The sequence below is a fragment of the Phodopus roborovskii genome, unplaced genomic scaffold (genome assembly GCF_943737965.1).
Source record: "Phodopus roborovskii unplaced genomic scaffold, PHOROB, whole genome shotgun sequence".
Taxonomy (NCBI): Eukaryota; Metazoa; Chordata; class Mammalia; order Rodentia; family Cricetidae; genus Phodopus; species Phodopus roborovskii.
Window position 1 is genome coordinate 2,862,170 of NW_026126563.1, and position 23,589 is coordinate 2,885,758.

Here is a 23,589-nt window from a genome sequence, read left to right on the forward strand (position 1 = left end):
CAACTGGATGACGGTGTGTATAAGACTGCAGATAGACCCATGTCTATCACCATGCACAAAACTCAAGTCCAAAAGGATCAAAGACCTCAATATAAATCCAGCCACACTGAACCTCTTAGAAGAGAAAGTGGGAGGTACCCTTGAACAAATTGGTATAGGAGACAGCTTCCTGAACATAACACCAGTAGCACAGACATTGAGATCAACAATTAATAAATGGCACCTTCTCAAACTGAGAAGCTTCTGTAAGGCAAAGGACACAATTGACAAGAACAAACGGCAGCCCACAGACTGGGAAAAGATCTTCACTAATCCTACATTGGACAGGGGTTAATCTCCAAAATATACAAAGAACTCAAGAAACTAGTCACCAAAACACCAAATAACCCTATTAAAAAAAATGGGGTACAGAACTGAATAGAGAATTCTCAATAGAGGAAATAAAAAAGGCTGAAAGACACTTAAGAAAATGCTCAATATTCTTAGCTATCAGGGAAATGCAAATCAAAACATTTGAGATACCATCTTACTCCTGTCAGAATGGCTAAAATTAGAAACACCAGTGATGGCTTATGCTGGAGAGGATGTGGAGGAAGGGGAACACTCCTCCACTGCTGGTGGGAGTGTAAACTCGTACAGCCATTTTTGAGATCAATATGGCTTTTCCTCAGGAAAATGGGAATTAGTCTACCACAGGACCTGGCAATGCCACTCTTAGGCATATGATCCACATCCATGCAACAAAGACATGTGCTTAACTATGTTTGTGGCAGCATTATTTGTAATAGCAAGAACCTGGAAGCAACCTTCCAGGATAAATAATGGATAAAATAGATAATGGATAAAAAAGATATGGAACATTACACAATGATATACTCCTCTGTGGAAGAAAAAAAAACAATGCATTCTTGAAATTTGCAGGCAAATGTATGGAATTTGAAGAAACCATCCTGAATGAAGTAACCCAGTCATACAACGAGGAACATGGTATGTACTAAATCATATATAGATTTTAGACATAGAGCAAAGAATCGCCAGCCTATAATTGAAACTGCCAGAGAAGCTAGGATACAAGGATGAATCTAATAGATTGTGAGTGTGAGACAGAGAGAGAGAAAGAGAGAGAGAGAGAGAGAGAGAGTTTAACCTGGGTGATCGGCCTAGACACTTAAGCAGCTGTCACGTTATGATGCACAATACCACCATTTTGTATCTCTAGATACATTCTGTTTGGAAGGCCCTGGGATTGGTTGAAGGTAAAGTCCAAGCTGCTGAAACTATGCCTCAGAAACCAAGCCTTGGACTACACCTTGCACAATGCAAAAAGACACTGACCCTTCATAGAGTATTCAGCCTTTTCTACACGAGTCAGGTAACAAGGCAGAAACACATCCTTTGGACAACACTGTGAGATGGAAAGAATGGACAGGTCTGTAACTCCATCTAGAAGTGACACACCAAACTAAGGCAGCAATGTATGCTGTGACTCCCTAATGACTCCTTGCTGAGATAGACACTTTGAGGCACGGTTCAAACAGTGATTTCAAATGGAGGTTTTATTCAACAGACATAAGTAACAATTATGCTAGCATTACAATTATTCTAACTGCTAATTCACTTTGAAATATAAATACAATATAGTCAACTGTCAGAATCATATTCATAAATCACGGGGACCCAGCAGGATCTCTAGACGAATGTGCACTTTGATAAGAAGAAGTGCTGTGAAAGTAAAATCTCTTCTATGGCACAGCCAGTAAATGCATTACAGACTACATTGAAAAGGGTGCTTGTCACAGCAACTCATCATACAGGCAGTGGGAAGGACTTCCTCACCGTCACAGCCTGCATTCTAAGGAAAAGTAATTGTAATATGCAATTATGGCCCTAATACTTTTGAGGCTAACTCAGTGTGCCACCAGAGACCTGACTCTTCAGGGGAGTATTGCATGCACTATGTGTCTTTCCAAACTGTACTTACATATCATTTAATAGGTTGATTATTTTTGATCATGTTATGGAGATTAGATGGCAAAATAAGATATATATGCATGCATAGATGCTGAGTACTATTCACATGCATACCTTTGGTTTTCTTCATCCATTTTCATTTTTACAATAGAGATTTCCATTATTTATGAGAAATCCACGCTAGTGTGGCCTGAGTGCACCATTAGCTGTGATGTATATCTCTGATCAAAATGAGCAAAGATGCTCAAAAGACTGAAACTTTTAGAATGCAAAGACACAAATTTGAATGCTACAAATCACTCTTTTGGTGCATCAAGGTCAGATATGGGGACTCTAAAAGCATTTTACAAAATTATCAACAGACTATTTATGTCGAGATCAGATGAATATAAAGGGGATTTTATGCTTAAACTTAAGAAAGGCTCTTGAACAGCATGAAAATTCTAATGCCTCCAGATATTTAAAGTCTATTTAGTTTGTCCATAATCAACTTAAATATGTATTTAACACATGATATTAACTTTCAATATTTATGATATATATGTACACATACATATTTACGTTTGTGACAGCATATCTTAATATGCTTATCCTATGAGTATTTGTCTGTTATGTGATAAGGTGTGGTCCAAGCACCACAGAGATTCCATTTCCTTTAAGATGTTTACTTTCTGTACTTAAATAGATAACATTGGTGAAATCGGAATTTGATGACAGCCATAATAATAAGAAGAAGAATGGAGTGAACTGATCAGATGTAAAGAGGAAAGCCTTAGTTTCGCTTTCAAGAAAGACTGTCAAATAATTTGTGCAACTAATATAAATAAGTTAAGACTGAAAGTTCTCATGGCAGCCAGAATTCTAAGTCCATGTGCTCACCTATGTATTTTTTACTTTCTTTAGTTCCTAGAAGAATCCTTTCCTTACATGACCACTAGTGTCAACTCTTAGTGCCACTGGGAGGGAACAAAGTCAACCACTCATTATCTGACTTTCCTTTGAACCACCAGCTTACAAAAAATGACAAGGAAGCTTATTATTAATTATGAAAGCTCAGCCTTAGTCTGGGCTTGTCTCACTAGCACTTATAACTTCATTTAACACACATATTAATCTATGTTCTGTTGTATATAGCTTTCTACATGTCTCCTCGCTTCTCTTGCATGCCTAGATTTATCTCCTATTTGCCCTCCCTGCCCACAATCTCTTCCTATACCTCCTGTCTAGCTATTGACCATTCAGCTCTTTAATAAACCAACCTCAGCAATATATATGCACAGTGTACAAATATCCCACAGCTTTTCCCCTTTTTGAGTAAGTAAAAAGAAAGGCTTTAACACGAATACAGAAAAACTACATATAAGGAGAACAATGATCAAGAAAGAAATACATTTATAACGTCTAGTCTATCTGGCAAATATTTGGCAACTTCAGAGAAAATAATTTTGGTATGTATTTTATCTTGGTGACTCAAAAGTTTTGTACTTGCTCTCCTAATTTGTATTACCAACTCCAAACTATTTAGGCTTTACGACATTATCACAGATACATAAGCTTTTATGCTTCTCAACTTCATTTCATACTTTATACCTGTTTTGTAAGTTTCTATTCTGAATTTGTTAACAAGGAAAATTACAAATATAACTATCTATTTTTTTAACCTCAAAGATATGAGGATATATTACCTGATTAAACAGGAAGTACAAAGCTAGCAACCCCCAAAAAAGGTAAGATGCAACAAGGACATCTGGATGCCTGGACAATCACACAAGGTTCCCATGTGTATTTCTGCCTGCATGATGCTTGCATGTGGACATCTACGTGTTTGTATGTGGGACTCATCCTAGTGTGAGTTATTTGCTGTGTGCATCTCTGCCTGTCTGTATATTCAGAAGTCGCATTTGCTTTACTCATCAGCACACAGTTAAGCTGGTCCTGCATTCTGTAGTAAATGTTACCATAATGAATGTGTGTGTGTGTGGGGGGGGAGGTTCAGGTGTAGATGAATTATCTTCATTCTCTTTCAACACAAGTTTGAAAGTGCAGGGAAAAAAGCACATGAAGATTCTAATCTTAGCCTGTTGAAAAGCATCCTTACCAGATTATTTTTTTCAGTTTTATGTGGTTTTAAAAATATATTTACTTATTTATTTCCTTTTTGATAATGATGTGCTGGCAGATGTAAGGGGGTATGGTGGCTTTGATTTGTGTATCTCTGACGGCTATGAGTCTTGAGCACATGACTACTGACTTGGTTAGATACATAGAATAAGTCAGTAGTTTTTGGCATCAGTTATTCTCAGCTTATTGTTCTTGGTTTCTTTGGATAGAGGTTTGCTCATTTTATTAACTTGTAGAAAACCCCACAAATTCTGTTCTCATCTGTTTTCCTGTATCAGTTTCTTGGATTTTAATGTGGTTATTTGGTATCCTGCTCCTCTAAGCATGATCATCCTTCTTAGTTTATGGGTTGGAATTGTGGGCTGTTTATATTAGATATTCTGTATTCCTTCACTAATGAGTTTACATATTTTAATGCTTAATTATTTTACTTCCTCAAAACTTGTCTCTAGTCTTTTGATAAGTGCTTTTTATATAGTGTAAATTTTACTCTTTGTATCTTCTTTAATGTTTTAAAATGTTATTTATGCTTTCTTGTTGTGATTTTATTATGCTTTCAAAATATACAGTATAATTTTATTGCTTTAATTTTACAAAAGTCTATGGTTCCTATAATGATCTATTTTGGTTGGGTATGTGTGTGACATTCAGTGTGTATTATAGCTTTTAAATGAATTATTAAATATATGACAGTTTCCCCAAATTTATTGACAGTACACATCAGAATCTTGCTTTCTACCCAACTTATCTATCAATCACTTTAAGTGGGATGCTGGAGTCTCAAATCCCTAAAACTTTTTTTCCCCCAATTTCTCCTTTTATTTTTCAAATAATATTCAGTTTAGTTTAACCCTCAATTTCATTTATTGCATGCACCTGTATTAATTTTGAAAAATGTGTGACAGTTTGTACAGAGGCTCTAACAAACTTCAACCTGTATGTCGTTAACTTGGAATTTATAAACTCAGGCCTAGCCAGAGGATACAAAAGGCTAAATGATAACTAAGAAACATTGACATAGTAAAGCTTATTTCAAAAGAGGCATACTATGAATTTATATCTAAAACTCGGTCTCAGATGAAGATATGTTGGCTTTGTTATATGTTGTGATATTTAAGTAAGAAAATCTAAAGGGTAGGAGAAAAATACATTTCTAAATAAGACCATATTATTTACATGAAAAGTGTATTTTTTTTAATTCTCAAAATTTTATCAGCCGAGAAAACTGAACCTAAAGAAATGTCCAGAGACCTACAAGACTGACTCCAGCTAACAATTTGAGCAACAGTGGAAAGGCTACCATAAATGCCTTTCCCTGATAATGACATCCACCATCATGGAACCCTCATCTAGTACCTGTTGGAAACAGAAGCAAATATCCGTAACTAAACACTGAGTCAAACTAGAATCCAGATGCAGAGAGAGAGGACAAGATCACACTGCAGAAACACATAGAGACAGCTGACCTGAACAAGGAGGAGCTAATGGACCCCCAGACTGATAGCTGGGAATCCAGCATGGGACTTACTCAGGCCCCCATGAATATGGGTCTCAGCTAGAAGGTCTGAGCAGTCTAAGGGACCTGGTGCACAAAAGGACCTTGCGGGCACATCCCCCATGGAGGGATACTCCCTTAACCTAGAGACAGGAGAGAAGTCCTAGTCCCTACTCCAAATGACTTGACAGATTTAGATGACCCCTCCTGGAAGGCATCACCCTACATGTGGATTGGGGGGGATGGGAGGGGAGGGTGGTCGGGGTGCATCTGAGGGGAGAGAGAGGGAAAGAGGGAGAGGGAGCTGGGATCAATATGTAAAATAAAAATAAATAAAACTTATCAGCTGACATCATAAGATTTGTATTTTACAACTTGAGTATTCAGTCTCTTCAAAACCTTGTGAGTGTGTGCATGTAATGTACGTGTGTGATTCAAGTATGTACCCACACACTGAGATGATAAAATAATGTTTATTGTCTTGTTCTGTCCAATTCCACCATGTTCCCTGGAGATACCATCCTGTGTGGCTTGTATTTTTGGATTGCCTGTCATTTAGCAAACTCATTGTATCTAATTCTCAGGACAGGTATTGTAGGTCTTTCGGACACACCCTGATATTTGATTTGCATGATGGAAGAACAAAACTCAGATCCTCATATATTTGTAGCAAGTACCCTTACTCATGGTCCATCTCCCTAGCTTATTCCTTTGAGATTGATAATAATAACTCTAAAAAAAATGTAAAAACTGTGGCAATAGATAAGCAATGTACTATTGAGTCACTGGTTGTAAAAACAATACAGTATTCTATTAGTAGACATAGAAAATTGTGTTTCCTTTACTTGATCCAAGACACACACATACATATTTATCCTTTTGAATTATTTCTAATAAATGATTCAAGCAAAGCAAGCTTGGATAAGAAAACTGGGGTACTGTGTTCAATGGACTGAAACCCAATCTATGAACTCAAAATAAGCTATTGGCACTTCAAGTCCCCATGGGGGACATATTGACAAAATAGCATCCGAGAGATTTTGAACATTTCACACAGAATAATTACCATGTTGTCAAGCTCTCACAAAGTGAGTTCGTTTGGCAGCTACAGCATAAGCACACTACAAACCTTAATCAAACTTGACTACTAATTATTTTATCAGATTTCATTTTCATTCCTGAATCAGGCAAGCAAATGAAATCAAATTAATCTATAAGGAGCAACAGCTTAAATATCACATTGTTGCTTTGTAAGGATGAACTGGATATGGAAAAAACAAAACAGAACACTAGTGAACAAAATTTAAAATAATAATGAACACAATTCCAGTGTTTTCCTATATTGAGCTTTTATCCACAGGCAATGGTTAGTCCTTCAAGCAGAAATGCAATCTAGGAATGATTATTGAGATTTCAATGGGAACTTATTACCAGAGATAGTGAAACAGCAATAAAGCTAATTTAACATTTTATTGCTTATTTTACTTTGGAGTTTAAGTCAGTTACTTTATGGTAGCAAAACTCCATTCTTAGAATGGAAAAGCAAGCGTCCTACTGCTGTATTATAACTGAAAGCACACAACATTTTTTTTTTTTTTTTTTTAACCAACACAGCTGGCGTATCACCCAGTCCAAACATCACTCTGACAGCATGTTATGTTTCTGTGGTGACCATCTCAACGTACAATGTTAATATTTTAAGAGGTAGGAAAAGGTAAAGAATGAAAAGTGATATGCTCATTTTGAGTTGAAAGTGGTTTAGTTTTTTTTTTAGAATCTCTGCATGGTTCTTACATTCGTTGCTTTTTTGTTACTGTGATAAAATAAAATGACCAATTGCAAGTTATATGAGAGTTTATTTTGCTAATGCTGTGTGTGTGAGACAGAGAGAACAAAGACAGAGAGACAGAGACAGAGAGACAGAGACAGAGAAACAGAGACAGAGAGACAGAGACAGAACTAAATGAAAAGGAAAGTGTGACAACAAGCAGCTGGAGCAGGAATTTGGCCTCTCACATCTTCTATACACAGGAAATAGCAAACTGGAAATGGAGTGAAGCTGTATCCTCTAAAACCCCTCCGTGAGTGGCGTACTTCCTCCAGCAGCATACTAAAAAGGTTCCTTCATCCCTCCTTTCCCAAACAGAGGTACCAATGGGAGACCACATGTTCAAATGCATAAGAAGATGCTAGATATCATTCATTCAAACCAACGAGTGGAACTCTAAATAAAATCATTTTCACTGCCAAGATTTTAAATGAGGTCGTTGCATTTTGTATTTTAAACTTACTACAGTTCCTAACTCTAGGTAAGAGTAACTTATTTCAGTTCTTACTCATTAATAAAAAAATGTTCATTATTTTGATTACCAGTTATAGCAAACTACCTATCTTGTAAAGCCAACTTTCTTTCAACAAATAGAAAAAAATCTGATTCTTTGCTCTTCTGTATGGGGAGCTATCATCACTTTCAGTATTCTTTCTGGAAATTCGCTTATCTCTGATCCTAACAGAGGAATTAATTGTTTCTTCACAGCCACTGAATTTTGTCCCATCTGCATATGCCAACTGTACATATAATTTTAATTTTATGTAGTGATAAAACATAAGGACAAAAAGGGCTCTAAATTGAATGATCTAGGGAAACCTAATTAAATTCTGTAGTAACTTTGTTGTTAAAGCCAATGATAAGTAATAAAGATGAAGTGCTTATTCTGTTCCATAAAATCCCTAAAAGTTTTACTCCTGTCTAAGCAAGCTTAAAAGGAAACTGTTGATACTCAGTACAAAAGCTAAAAGAGAAACACAACTCAGAGGATTCTTTCCTGATATTCAAGAACTTCTCTACTTTCATTGTGGTATATTGTATCTTCTTCAAAAGTAACTTTATCTGGGCAAATTTAATTATCCTGAAATAACTTAAGCAATATTATTATCTGCTCTGGTATAGAAATGCTAGTCATTAGACAAATCAATGGCAAATAAAAGCAAAAATCTCAACATGTAGCTGGAGGTGCTGGCAATCCCATGTATTTAGTTCTTTAGTAGAAATGGGATTTGGGGAGGAGACAATAAAGTATAATTCCCATATTACATTTTATCATTTGAAATAAAGTGAGATAATTTAGCAATGCCTAGTGAGTCATCAGAAATCATCAGATGAAGGATTGGGGCAATGCTTTGGGGGGTAAAGTACTTGCTCAAGTGTGAGGACAGGAGTTCAAGTCCTCAGGCCCCAGGAAAAGCCAGTATGTATAGTAGTGAGAGGCAGAGATGGCAGATTCCCAGAGTGAGCCCGGTAGAAAAAACTCCCAAATTGGCAAGCTTTACTTTCAGGGAGAGACCTGTGTTAATGCATAGTGTAGAAAGACACTAGGGAAGACAACACCTGTCAATTCTGGCCTTCAAGCACACTCACACACATGTGCATGCACAATCATATACAAGTATGTATACACACACAGTCATTCACACCACAAACATACTCATTCCAAACCTGTCAGTTACGAATGAATATCTGATATTTAAAGATTTAAGTCTAGTGTGGGGAAACAACATGTTTTGAGAAATATAAATCAAATGTGAATGTCACTTTTGTGACTCTCAACTAAACATATTAGTTTGCAAATAAACATAGCCTTGCTTTTTATTCCATAGCCCTTAATATTGAGAAGTACCAAGAGCAGAGAGATGTTAAACTTGGCATAGGGCTCTTTTTTTTTCTATGATGGACAGGAAACATATGAAGAATCACTTGGGAAAATGATGACGGTGAAAGGCTCTGTACACAAAGTCACACCTTCATTTTACCTCAGGACATTGGACATACTCACAAATGGCTTAAAAGTCTAGTTTGCCTCTTGTTAGACATGGGAATGCTTCATTATTCGACATGCACCAGAAACATGACAGAAACTCCAACTGTTTTCCTCAAGGGCTTGGAGAGAAGCCAAAACTCTGTAGCTCTAAATGCAAAGCAGAGGTTGTCACAGACATCAGCAAAGGATCAGGCACAGACGGGAGCCACGCCTATGGGAAGCACTAATAAGTTGTCCAAGGCTTCCCCCTCGAGCCATTTGTAGTCTCTGCCCCCCCCTAGAGTGCAGCTGCCACTGGGGCCTCATAGATGGTTATTTTGACATTAGAGAGCACATTTGCAAATACTCAATTTATTTTTACTTTTTTTTTAAAGGCACAAAATCACAAAATGCAATGAGTACAGAAAAATTCACTCACACTTTTTCTCAGAGACAAAAAAGTTAAATCCTCCCAAGGTACTGAAAACCTGCAAACTTTAACACCCAGTGCCAAATTCTGTCTGCAATCAGTTTCTGTTAATATTGTTGCAAATCATCATTGTCTTTTGCATGGCAATGTCAATTACGTGAGAGTGTGCATTAACAAGAGGCTTCCTGGAGTGTTTGGCTTCTCTCTGTCACCCAGTCCAGTATGGTAGATCCCTGGGACACAGTCCTACATCTCTCTCTCCGGCACTGCGTCACATCTAAAGAGCACCTTGAGAATGGAGCCCTCAGATGCATCTGGAGTGAAGACTCCAGAACAGGCACAGCATCCAGGAGACCCATACATACATCACAGGGCTGGCTTGCACAGGCTACTGGTTCTGAAACTACACATGGTCCTGTCTTTTCCTGAAACTACAGGGATAGAAGAAAGTGCCCCGCTCAGCATTAACACAGGGGACATGAAAGATGTTAACAGGAACGTGTGCTTTGGTTTCAAGCCACACAGGAAAATAGGTTGAGAATCTAAGGACACAAATAAAGTTGAGGTAAAACTCCAGCATTTGGAAACAGGAAGAACTAGAAGTTTAATGTACTGAAGATTATCATCCATAGGACCTGAGATGGCTGATGGGAGCCTGAATTAGCCGAGTCACTCAGTTTTTCTATCATTTTATTAGTAAGGAAACTGAGAAACCCTTTCTAGGGTTTGGCTATTTTGAGTCTTTTGTTTTTAAAGATTTATTTTATCACTTATTTGCACGCATGTACGTATCAACAATGCTTGCTTAATGCAAAAATCCAAATTATGTTGATTTCCCTTTGTGTCATGAGCAAAGACATTACTAGTTTGTACATGATACCACTTGGAAGGCGTCAATAAGAGCTGGAGTCAATTCAAAGAGATAAGTAATCTAGCAGTGAGGGTCTAGACTGAATTATCCTAAGATGGGGATGAACAGACAGATAAGAGTGTGATCAGGGCTTGGAACCAACTGAGCACATCTGAATGTGCAGTATAGTCACAGTGCTAGATGGCACTCTCTCAATATTACCTCAAATTCCGATAACAACTCTAAGTAAGAACACAAAAATGACGAATGTTTTGGAAATATGTCAGACATCTTTATGTGAATATAAATGCATGATTATACATACACATATTAGTATATCTTTATACCTACATGTACACAACATAGAAATATTTATTTTGCACCGTCTTTGTAGATATGGAACACTGAGTAACTCTTTGTGTAGGAATAGAGATTGATAAAGAGCATAAAATTAAGTATGAAGCCACTCTAACTAGAGGATGGGTTGGCTTGTACAGTTCTAAGATTCCCTGGAACAGTCCTTAGCTTTACTCTTAGTAAATCCATCCTGGATGTTTAGCTCATCAGTTCCCCGCCATATTCTTGCAAGCGTCACTCAAAAAAAGTTAATTGTGTTGTCTAACCTGGCATGAAAGGGTTAAGGCACATTAAATTTACTTCAACAAAACATTTGTTTTGACAAGATACTTAGTGTAAAATTCTTATGTGTGAAACAGTGTGACACAAGAGACCAGCATATGGGTTCTGGTTACATCTTCCTGACTTCGTGATATCAGTGCAGAGAACTGTTTTATGCTTTATGAAAATGCAATTGAATGAATACCACAGGAAATCTGTAGGAATACTTCTGAAGAGGGAGAAGAACCTATTGCCACACTGAACGTATAAAACTTACAACATGCAGAAGAAAGTCTGCTCAGCCACACTCTGTCAAACCTCTCATGTTTCAGTAACAGATTTAGTTCATCATTTTAGAACCCAGTATTTCAACAATCCATCTCTTCAAATATTCTGGGAGAAGGAAAACAATACAGCTTCAACCATGGCAGATAGGCTCACAGGGTTGTGAAGCTAGCAAACACAAAGAACTGAAATGCATAGCCTTACTTCTAGTAATAGTAAAATAGTTTCTATTATGACAACATGACATTTGTTTTGTTGTACATTGTTGCAATAGTCATTAAAACATGTTTTGCTTTTCATCTGAATTCTGACATAACAGTGCACTCATTTCTCCCAGGGCAGCTATCTGAATGATGTTAGAATTGTATTTAGTTTTGTTATCAAAGCAATATGGAACCAGAATCATTAGTTTTGCTAATGAAAGCCAGATATTTGCATGTGTAATCCTGAGAGCATCGCTTAATATGACCATTCATTTCAACACAATGAGTGTGGAGGAAATAAAATGCCAGATGGATAAATAGGCAGTAACAAATTAAACCTGCAATAAAATTCAAGAATGGCACAGAGCATCAGGGAAGAACAATACACAATGTGGAGGTGAGGTGTGGGTGGGGGTGATGTACTGGGTATTGAACTTAGGGTCTTATGTAATCTCCCAACCAATGAGATTTATCCACAGCCCTCTTTTTCACATTTTGGTTTTAATCACAGTCTTCTTTGGAATCACAGTGAACTTATTCTATAGCACAGGGAAGCATTGTACTTCCTGTCTTCATGCTATAGCTGGTATCTAATGCTTGAGTCACTACACCAGCAAGTGTGTGTGTTTATGTGTGTGTGCGTGTGTGCATGTGCATGTGTATGTGTGTGCATGTGCATGTGCGTGCATGTGTGTGTGCGTGTGTAAGCATGCATTGTGTGTGCGTGTGTTTGTGCATGTGTGTGTGGGCGTGTGTGTGCATGTGTACATTGTGTGTGTGCGTGCGTGCATTGCGTGTGTGTGTGCGCATGTGCATGTGTGTGCATGTGTGCATTGTGTGTGTGCATGTGTGCATTGTGTGTGTGTGCATGTGTTCGCGTGCATGTGTGTGCGTGTGCGTGCATGTGTGTGCGTGTGTAAGCATGCATTGTGTGTGCGTGTGTTTGTGCATGTGTGTGGGCGTGTGTGTGCATGTGTGCATGTGCATGTGTGTGTGCATGTGTGCATTGCGTGTGTGCATGCGCATGTGCGTGTGTGCATGTGCGTGTGTGGGCATGTGTGTGTGTATGCATGTGCATGTGTGTGCTTGTGTGCATGTGTGCATGTGCATGTGTATGTGTGTGCATGTGCATGTGTGTGGGCATGTATGTGTATGCATGTGCATGTGTGTGCATGTGTGCATTGTGTGTGTGCATGTGTGCATTGCGTGTGTGTGCATGTGTTCGTGTGCATGTGTGTGCACGCATGCATGTGCGCATGTGTGCATGTGTGTGTATGCATGTGTTTATAATGCATTATACCTTAAAAAGATGTTCAGTTGTTATGGTATGTGAAAAAAATATTCACAGACAGTGAAATGTACATTTATTCTCTTTACTTAACATTTGTCAAGATGGCAAAATTTTTACCTAAGCAAAGTTCTGCAAAGAGTAAGAAAGCTACGGGTAAAAACCAAGTGTCCAGTATATTGCAGCGGTGCCAGCCGTGATCTACGCCTGCAATACCTGATGTCACCCTTGTGACGACCTGTAGTATTAAGAGTGGGAATCCCAAGGCTTGGTGAGTTTGATTGACTCGCTCAAAGTAGCACAGCTGTCAGCTCTGCCACCAAGATTTAAACTCCACCCTCATTGACTGCTAAAGGCCATTCCCCGATAAGATTCAATGATATCTATAAAACATTTCCCTCCTTTTCTTTTGCAGTGTCGCATTATAAAAGAAATGTGAAATAAGAGAAGCTTTGAAAGCATACTATTGTGATTATATAAAAATAATGCTGGGCCTGGAAACATTACTCAGAGGTTAAGAGTTTTTGCTGGCTGCTCTCCAAGGCAACCAGAGTTCACTCTTCTGCACTTGCACTAATTGGCTTCAGAGACTTGCATCTCCACCTAACTGGTTCCTACACCCTATCCTGGCCTCCACAGACACCTATGAACATGTGTCATACACATGCACAGATGCACACACATAAATGTATGGAAATATCAGACTACAAATCTTTCTTTGATTGACAGTTGACCATGACTAGGGTTGTAGTTTACTGATGAAATTGTATTCTTCTACTAATTCATTACTCACACTGCATTTACTGAAGTATTTATTTGTCCTCACAGTATTTGATAAAACAGTTTTAATAGCAGGAGATAATTCAGTGGAGTCTGTATGAGTGAATGTTGACAACACGGTTTTATAATCACAAGCAGAATACGCCCTTAGTGTGCAATCAGGTTTTGTATTTAATTAGTGTCTCAAAAATAGCATCTGATGAAGCATTCTGAAACTGTAACTATTATGTTTGGCAAAAAAAAAATTACAGAATGTAATTGGTTTCTATAAAATCAATCCACGAAGCATGCTAAACTATTGGGGTATCTTTGCGATACTCTTGTTCCTAATGCATCCTGGCAGGTTTGCTGGAAAACCACATTGATCTACTTTATCTGCTTCATGGGGGAAATTTTTGAGGATTTCTACATCTGTTATAACAAGTTCCAAATCTGGAGGCTACTATGTATTACTTTATGCCCAAAACCAAACCAAACAAAACCAACAGCACACTCTGGGAATTCGCAAAAACAGCTATTCTCATACTGAAACACAGGTGAGACTCACTCCTAAATAAAATTCTAGTTTTGCCCTAAAGCAGACCTTGTGTTCTTTGCTACAAGTTCTCCTGCCTCGTGCAACGAGTAAGGGAATAGATGAACAAAGATACACACCTCCATTATCTACTTTTAATTTTCACTGTTTGTGCCTTACTCTCTTAGCTGTCCCTGCACCTCCAGGATATTCAGCAGGGTGGTTAAATGATTGAATATAAAGTGCATTTGAACATGGAGTTCAATTACCAGGCACAAAGCATGACCAGCAATTATTTTTTGCCAATCTGACTTTCCAAATGCTTCACTGGCATTTGTAAGGGGATCTTTTTGTCAATCAGTGTCTCCAAACACAACCTGCTATTATTTCCTCTCTTCTTCTGGAAATTCTAATTAAAAAAAAAAAATAGATGACTTAAGCTGTACAAATGACACAGCAGAATGATAACTGTTTAAACTGAGTGCAATTTAGTTGCTGTTGTAAATTAAGCAAAGCAGCTGGAGAAAGACACTATACAACAGAGTTCAAGTATAAGTGAAGGGTTTATTTGTTTTTTTTTTTTTTTTTTTTTTTTGGTTTTTGTTTTTGTTTTGTTTTGTTTTAGGGGAAAAGGATCATAAAAAGGGGAAAGGGGAGGGGGAAGACCGCCTCCAGGGACAGGAGCAGCAGGAGAGAGGAAAGATAACAGGGGTAGAGGTTGTGGGGGCAATGGGAAGTTGGGCAGGACACTTTAAAAGGGGAACATAGTGATCAGCACAGGTGGTGCTCTTATTGGTAGCAGCTGAGGTGCATCCCGCCAGAACTCCAAAGGCAAGCCAGTATAATTGCCTAAATACTAGCAGTTGCCTCTCATAGTTTGAAGATATATTGCTGTTGCTGAAAACCAACAAACTTAAGACATAGGGCTTGGATGATTTGAATTGTATCTAACCTACAGTCTAGCTTCTGAAGGAACACAAGTACTATGTAAGGAAGGGAAGCAATCATTAGTCTAACTCTCTCTGTGACACCTATACATCACAACAATAATAATCATGGTAATGTATGGCTAAAGATGCAAAAATGGTTATCACATGCCAGTAGTAGCCAGCAGCTGTCTCATTGGACTTAAGGCCTGTTTACTCAGAGGGATATTGTGTCTGGTGCTGGAAACCTAGTCAGCTACCCAGGACTCACATGGTAATGGATCTCAGTGAAGAATCTAATACTGCAACATTACATGACCAGCGTAAATCCCTAACAGCCTTCTAAAACTTTTTTCTTGTACACACATAAAAGTGTAACCAGACCTCATCAACAAATCTTCTCTTTGCAGCAAAAGAAGACCACTGTATAAATTAAAATCCAACATAATTAAGATATCAATGTATCACTGGTAGCCCAGCCACAAAGGATACGTCTTCAAAACAACTACTTTAGCTAAGGGTCAGGGAACATCATACAAGATGGAGAAGAAAGTGTTTAAAAATCAGAGAATCAGTACATCTGCTGGGAAACTGTCTCATAGAAATGGATACTTAAACAAGACAGGAACAATGAAAATTATGAACTGACAAGGAAATTCTGAAGAGGGAAAATCGCTAACAGGGTTCTATTCTTTAGACAAAGACCTACAGACAACTACATGCAATTATTGATAATAGAGGGAGAAGTAGACTCAGGGACAAGCTCCCTAATCAACTCTCCAATATAAAGTGATCAGCCCTGAAATCATGTGCACAAACAACAAAAAATTAGACCCAGTAGGTTGTATTTATACATTTGTGTACACACATATGTGTGCTTGTAAAAACAATAAAGACAAATGGACCATAAATTTGAGAGGAGGAAATAGAGGCATAAGACCATAAGACAATATGAAGGAAAGAGAGGGTGAAATGATGTAAATATATTAAAATTAAAATCTTAAAAGGGAAATAATGCCAACACTGAACTACTAATTTTTATTAGACAGTATCATAATATCCCTACCTGAAAATTCTGAGTTCATGCTACAGTTGTTCACAACACGGCCGTGCAGACTCGTTCACTAATGTCTCATACTGACATCTCTAAGATCAAAAAACGATATTCCTCTCCTACAAGTATAAATATTTAAATCCATAATTGTCAGTTACCATGGACAGTTGGTCAGAATGAGCGACGTGCCTGTTCAGAAGCCACAGGTAAAGAAAAGTTCGTATCACAGTGTTTTCCAAGTACTGTGCACCTTAATTCTAATCCAGCACTTTCAACTCTTCCCTTTTCTCCAACTGTCCCAAGGCACCCTACTGTGCTCATTCTACTCCACAATATGAAGTAGTCAGCCTTGAAATCACACAAACACAGAGCACAAAAACATATTCAGCAGCTGTATTTACATATGTATATTTGTGCACATGTAGCAATAATAATGAAAGAAAAAGAGGTTACTGATGAGAAATTATTTTAATTTCCTTCTAAGTTTTTTCTCCAATCTCTTTCTCTACAGAATAGTCTAATTCTTTCGGTTTTAAATTTAACCATTTCTTTTCTCTCTCCCTTTTCTCCTTCCTGTGTCTCATTCACTTACTATTTTTACAACTAAACCAAATGAAAGGTTTTCACTTTAACTTCATAGGCATTCGTATGCAGCATTTCTGTGACTTTGTAGTGACATATTAGGACTTTAGTTAACTGTAAGGATATGTATATATTTCATATTGTTTAACATTGCCACTATGACAGCAGTTTGTTTTGTGAGCTCTTACTGGTATTGAGACAGACTTCAACAACAACAGACTCCTCAATAAAACAATCTGTGACTTCTTTGTCATTCCTAGACCCAAGGGAAAGACCTGAGCAAGCAAGATCATGCCTTACACTTCCCTCTTTCTGCTATAGTCTGCATGAAGCCATGCCCAAAGAGGTGTGGCCACCATTACTGGCAAGATGGCTACAACAATCCTCAGTAAAGCTAGGAGACAGCAAGACCAAGGCATGTTCAAATTGTGACACAAGAACATTAAAGAGCAATACAATGCGACTACACCAAAAGATCGTAATTCTTTATCTAGTAAACTCAAGAGACAGCAAATGGATAAAATGCCAAAGTGAAGACTTGGAAAGTTTTCTGTTAAAAATTATTAAGGAACTGTACAAGGTTCTACGCAAACACTCGAATTCATTTCAGAGCCTTGAGGGGAAAGTCAATGATATAAATGAATATTCACCAAAACGGGAAAAATAGTAGCAGGATGAAAATAATTTAGTGAGGATATTAGATTAAAAATAAAAGCCAAATAAAAATATCAGAAATGAAAACCAAAACCTCAATTAATGAAATGAAAATGGTAGACATAGTATAACGAATACACTTGACCAAAGAGAAGAAAGCACATTAAGGCTGGTAAATAACTGTATCCAAGAGTTCTATGACATCATCAAGCAACCAAACCCGAGAAAGCCCACAACAGAAGGAGCCAAAGTACACAATAAAGGCACAGAAATTAAAGCATAAAACTTTCCCAGTCAAGACAAGTAAAAGTACATAAAAATGTAAGAATTATTTAGGAACCAAAATTGAAAAGGAATCTCCTCATGACCACTAATGCAAAGGCATTAAATATACAAAGATTCAATGAAACAAACAAAATCAAAGAAAAAAGTCAGAATTTGTAAAGGAAAAAAATATTAATTACAAAGACAAGAAATATATCACATCGGAGTGGCATTAGGTCTCTTATTAGTAACGCAAAGAGCCAGAAAAGAATGGCAATACAAATTTAAAGTGTTGAGAATAAATGCTATTTGACCTTCTTTGTCATGGAAATCAAAGCTTTCTTCTAAAATTAAAGAGAATATAAGGCAAACAGAAACCAAGACAATGCATGATGAAACAGTCAGCACTGCAGATAGTAAGGAACACCATCTTTAGAGAACGAAGAACTCATTATGAAGACCACATACACATGACCAAGTTGGTTTCATTCCAGGGATGCAAGATTGGTTCAATATGCAGAAATCAATAAACTTAATTCCGAGAATAAATAGACTTAAATACAGAAATCCTATGATCCTTTCAATCATTTTGTAAAGACTATCTACAAAATTTACAAGCCACAGATAATAAAAATCTCAACATAATGTAAATGCTTTAGTTTTGATTTCTGTTGCTGAGACGAAACACCATGACCAAAAACTAGTTGGGAAGGAAAGGTTTACTCTTCCACATTGCTGTTTATCACTAAGGGAAGTCAGGACAGGAACTCAAACAGGGGAGGATCCTGGAGTCAGGAGCTGAGGCAGAGGCCATGAGGGGAGCTGCTTGCTGGCTTGCTTCCCCTGGCTTATTCAGCCTGCTTGTTATAGAACCCAGGACCACCAGCTCAGGGGTGGCACCACCTACCAAGGGCTGGGCCCTCCCCCACGGATTTGAGAAAATGCCCTACAACTGGATCTCAGAGAGGCATTTCCTCACCTGAGGCTCCTTCCTCTCTGATGACTCTGGCTAGGCAAGGTCACACACAAAACCACCCAGTACTACTGACCCCTTATCAGCTTGACACACAAGCATAGCACTATTAAGTCATAACCTTCCTTTGTTATCATCCCCAAGATCTCTCATTAAAAACATAAACCATCGTAAAGTCCCCCAGTCTTTACAAATTCAAACACATTAAAATCTCATTCTCTTTAAAATACTCAATCTCTTTTAAAAGTCCAAGTCTTTTCTGTGAAGCCTCCTTTGAAAAACAAAATTAAATACCTCCTCGAGAGGGAAGAACCAGGGCAGTGCCACAATCTGAATGAAGTAAAAACCAAACTCCAAAAGTAGAAATAACTCAATACCCAATCATCTGGGATTTACTCACAATTCTGTGGACTCCTCCAAAGCACTGGGGTCACTTCTCCGGCTCTGTCCTCTGCAGCACACACAGCTCGTCTTCTCGGCTCTGGCTGGCTCCAGTCCACTGCTGCCGTCCTCGGTGGGTGGTCATCCCGTGGTCCTGGCATCTCCAAATACTGGGGTCTTCTGCAAAACCTGGGCTACACTTTCTTCAATAGACTTCCATGGGCTCACTTCATGGTGCCAAGCCGCAATTCCTTTGCATGGCCCCTTCAGTCCCGGGCCTTCAACTGTCACTGAGGCCGCACCTTCACCAGTGGCCTCTCCTGGCCTCTCACACTGCCAAGCCTCAGCTGCTCTCCATAACTCCTTCATGTCTTCAAAGCAAGTACTGTCTGGATGACTCTTACACAGTCTGGCTGCCAGCACGAGGTACAACCTTGGCTGCCTGTGGAACACAGTTTCTCTGTGCTTTCGAGGAAAACGATTTCCAAAAGATTTCACCAGGGATGCTGGGTCTTCTAGTCACCGCTAATTTCTTAGCTCCAAATGACCATCATCAAGTATCCCAGCAAATCAAAGCTTCACTTTAATAGTTCTGGTATCTTGTTGATCACAGCTGATTCTTCAGCCCCAGCCAACTAGAACCACGGAATCTTAATTAAAAACAAATGGATCTAAAGGAGTCTTTAAACTTCCCTCTGAAACTTCACAAACCAGGCTTCCATCCTCTGCACTGCTCTCTACATTTGTATCTTCCAAGTTCCTGTAGAACATACCACAGAGCTCTTAATACTCAGTGGCTCTTCTAGCCCAGAGTTCCAAAGTCCTTCTATAACGCACCCCCCCCCCCAAAATAAACATTGTCAGGTCTGTCACAGCAATATCGCATTCCTGGTGCCGATTTGTCTTAGCTAGAGTTTCTATTGCTGTGATGAAACACCATGACCAAAGAGCAAGTTGGGGAGGAAAGGGTTTATTGGGCTTACACTTCAGCATTGCTGTTCATCACTGAAGGAAGTCAGGGCAGGAGCTCAAACAGGGCAGGAACCTGGAAGGCAAGAGCTGATGCAGAGACCATAGAAAGGTGCTGCTTGCTGGCTTGCTTTCCCTGGATTTCTCAACCCACCTTCTTAGAGAACCCAGGAACTCCAGCCTGGGGAAGGCTCCACCCACCATGGGCTGGGCCCTCTCTCACTGATCACTAATTGAAAAAGTGCCTTACAGTTAGATCTCGTGGAGGCATTTCCTCACCTGAGGTTCCTTCCTCTTTGATGACTCTAGCTTGTGTCAGGTTGACACACAAATCCAGTCAGTGCAATAAGCAATGTGCAACAGCCTATAGTCAACTTTACAATAAATGTGAAAGAAAGAAAACTGTGAAAACAACTTCAGCCACTTCCTGTCGAATGACACAATGATGCCTCCTTATACGCAATAGAGCATGTTACAAGGGAAGTAAATAAAAATTGTGTAAACGGGGCCAGAGACAGGGCTCAGCAGCTAAAAGATTCTTTCAGGGGTCCGAGGTTCAGTTCCCAGAACCTACAAAGTGGATACCCACAACTATCTTTTACAGCAGTTCCAAGAGATATTTCCTTCCTTTATCTGTTGACACTGGTCATGCACATTGTGCCTACATGAAGGCAAACATTCACGTATATACATAAAAACTAAGAGTAGTGTATAAAAATAATAAGACAAAGTACTTGTGTTTGAGATGACATGACTTCATGCTAAGAAGAACTTTAAAAGTCTACGCGAATGCTCTGAGTACATTTTCAGCTAAATATCAGAATGTGAAACCAGCAAACATAGAATAACTTTTCTATTTACCAATAACAAAAAATGTCATTCATTTATACCACAATATAAACCTAACTAAGGAGGGAAAAGAGTTTTCTAAAATTAAAACATTATGTCCAAAACATTATTTAAAAATGAAGGAAGAAGGATGGAAGGAAGGAAAGAAGGAAGGAAAGAAGGAAGAAAGGAAGGAAGGAGTTGAAGAGGATTCTAGGTCATAGGAGGAAACTCCATGCTCATGGATTGGCAAAAATGACAACAAATCCCATAAAAATACCATTAATCTTCTTCACATCCCTAGAAATAGAAGTTCCCAAAATGCATATAGAAATAAACTGCCTCTTGAATATTCAAAGCAACTATCAGAAAGAGTAATACTGGGATTATCATATTATCTTATCTGAAATTATACCTCAGAGCCCTGGTACTAAAAACAGCATGCTACTGAAATAAAAGTTAAGATCAACAAAACAGAACACAATACCCAGAAAAAATAAGTTCACATGAATAGAACTTCTCGAATTCTAATTTCTGATAAAGGCTTCAAAGCACATTGTGTTAACAATTAGTCTCTTCGACAAAGGCATTGAGAAACCTGGATATAGTCATATGGAAAATCAAATTCCATTTTGTATAGCACACCATGCATGGAAACTCAACTCAAAATTAATCAATCAAATGCCTTAAATTTAAAATAGGAAGTTTAAAACTAGTAGAGAAACACATTAGCAATATGCTTAAATATATGTAAATTCTACTACTACCTGTTCCTTCATCTTAGAATCTATACCTTTCTGCAACTATGAGAAAAAATAATGTCTGAGTTATTTCTGAGTCTCCATGTCTATATTTTCTTGCCCAGTGAGACTAAGTGACTGCACTAGGCTTTGAATTTCATATGAGTCTGAGAACAGTTGAAAATTCTAAGCTGCTTGCTAACCTACCCTGGATTTGAACTAGATTTCACTTGCAACTGGTTAGTTTGGTGACTAAGTTGCAGGAGAAAGGCCTACCCTATCAAACCAGAGTAAATACTGCAAAATTTATCTTCATCAATATCATCAGACATCTATTACAAGATGTGTAGTGAAGCCTGAGGTAACAAAACATTTTGTAAATAACTATAGAACTGTCAAACATTAAAGAGGAACATGACCTGATTATACATTTCCCCTTCCTAAGCAACTGTAGAAGATTATCAAGAGCAGAAGGTGCAAATCTGTAAGAAATGAGCCGTTAGCTAAGTGTACCAAGAAAAACGCTACACAGTTCAGTGTACTGGCACTCTTCTGTGATGACATCTCTTCACACCCACCCATAGGACATCTGTCAAGAGCACAACTATCTTACATTTACTTCTTGACATACAGAATTTAAATTAAGGTAAAATAGTGGACTGGGAACAAAGCTCAGTTACCAAAGTGTTATGGTAGGCAAGAGTAAAGACCTGAGTGTAGTTCTTCAGCAACCATATAAAAGTTTGGGATTGTTGTATACAAATACTCCTAACACTAGGAAAGTAGAGATGGGAGGAATGATGAAACGGTTTTCTGATCAATCACCCTAGCTAAACAGGCAAGCTCCATGCTCAGTAATGACCCTGCTTCAAAAAAATAAGATGAAGAGCAACTGAGGGAGATATCCCATATTACTAATCTATGGCCTGCACACAAGTAGTTTCCCACCAGCCTGGTCCCACAGCCAAGTCAGCCCCAAATAACACACAGAGACCCTGCATTAATTATAAAACTGTTGGCCTGTTACTAGTGTTTCCTATTTGCTAGCTCTGTCTTAAATATTAACTCATTTCTATCAATCTAAGTATTTCCACATGGTCTTATCATACCAGAGAAAGGGTCCGGACCTCGTACTTCTCCTATAGCCTACCTCTTGACCCCTCTCTACTACATCTCCCAGAATCCCCCTTGTCTCCTAGTCCCACCTATCTTGCCTTTCTCTTTGCCAACAGTATTTTATTGATTAACCAATAAGAAAAACATATTTGCAGAATGACATCTCCCATCATACCCCATATGTACACATATACTTGTATCCAAATAGACAAAGACACACATGAACCAAAAACTTATGATACAAAATGTGAGAGAGGAATGTAGATGAACCAACAATAAAAAAAATAATTAAAGCAATATCAAGTGACAGGTGATAGCCAGGCTTTATTGTTGTTTTACAAAGATTGTCTTTGGAATGGGCTTTTCATTGAGAAAATGTCATTCAACCTCAACCGCCCTCTTCCAGACAAATTTTCCTGTAAGGATTACTTAACAGAGAAGACTAACTACACTAATGAATGGAGGGAGATCCATAGTTTTGAGGCTGGTGATTCATCTGCTCAATGACCTCAGCAAGGACGTATTCTTTCTGTTTTCCTACATATGCCTCCTTTCCCAGCAACCTGTCTTCTCAGTGACCAGAGGCTAAAAGAGCTTCACACATGGCGTTTCCCTATCTGTGCAATGAGCACACCACCTGGATGACGCATGTTGGAGTCAGGAATGCTCTCAAAACTTCAAGTAACAAAAATTTTTCCTTGATAGGCCATGAATGAAAAAAAAATGATCTATCAAAAGACCATTTTAAAA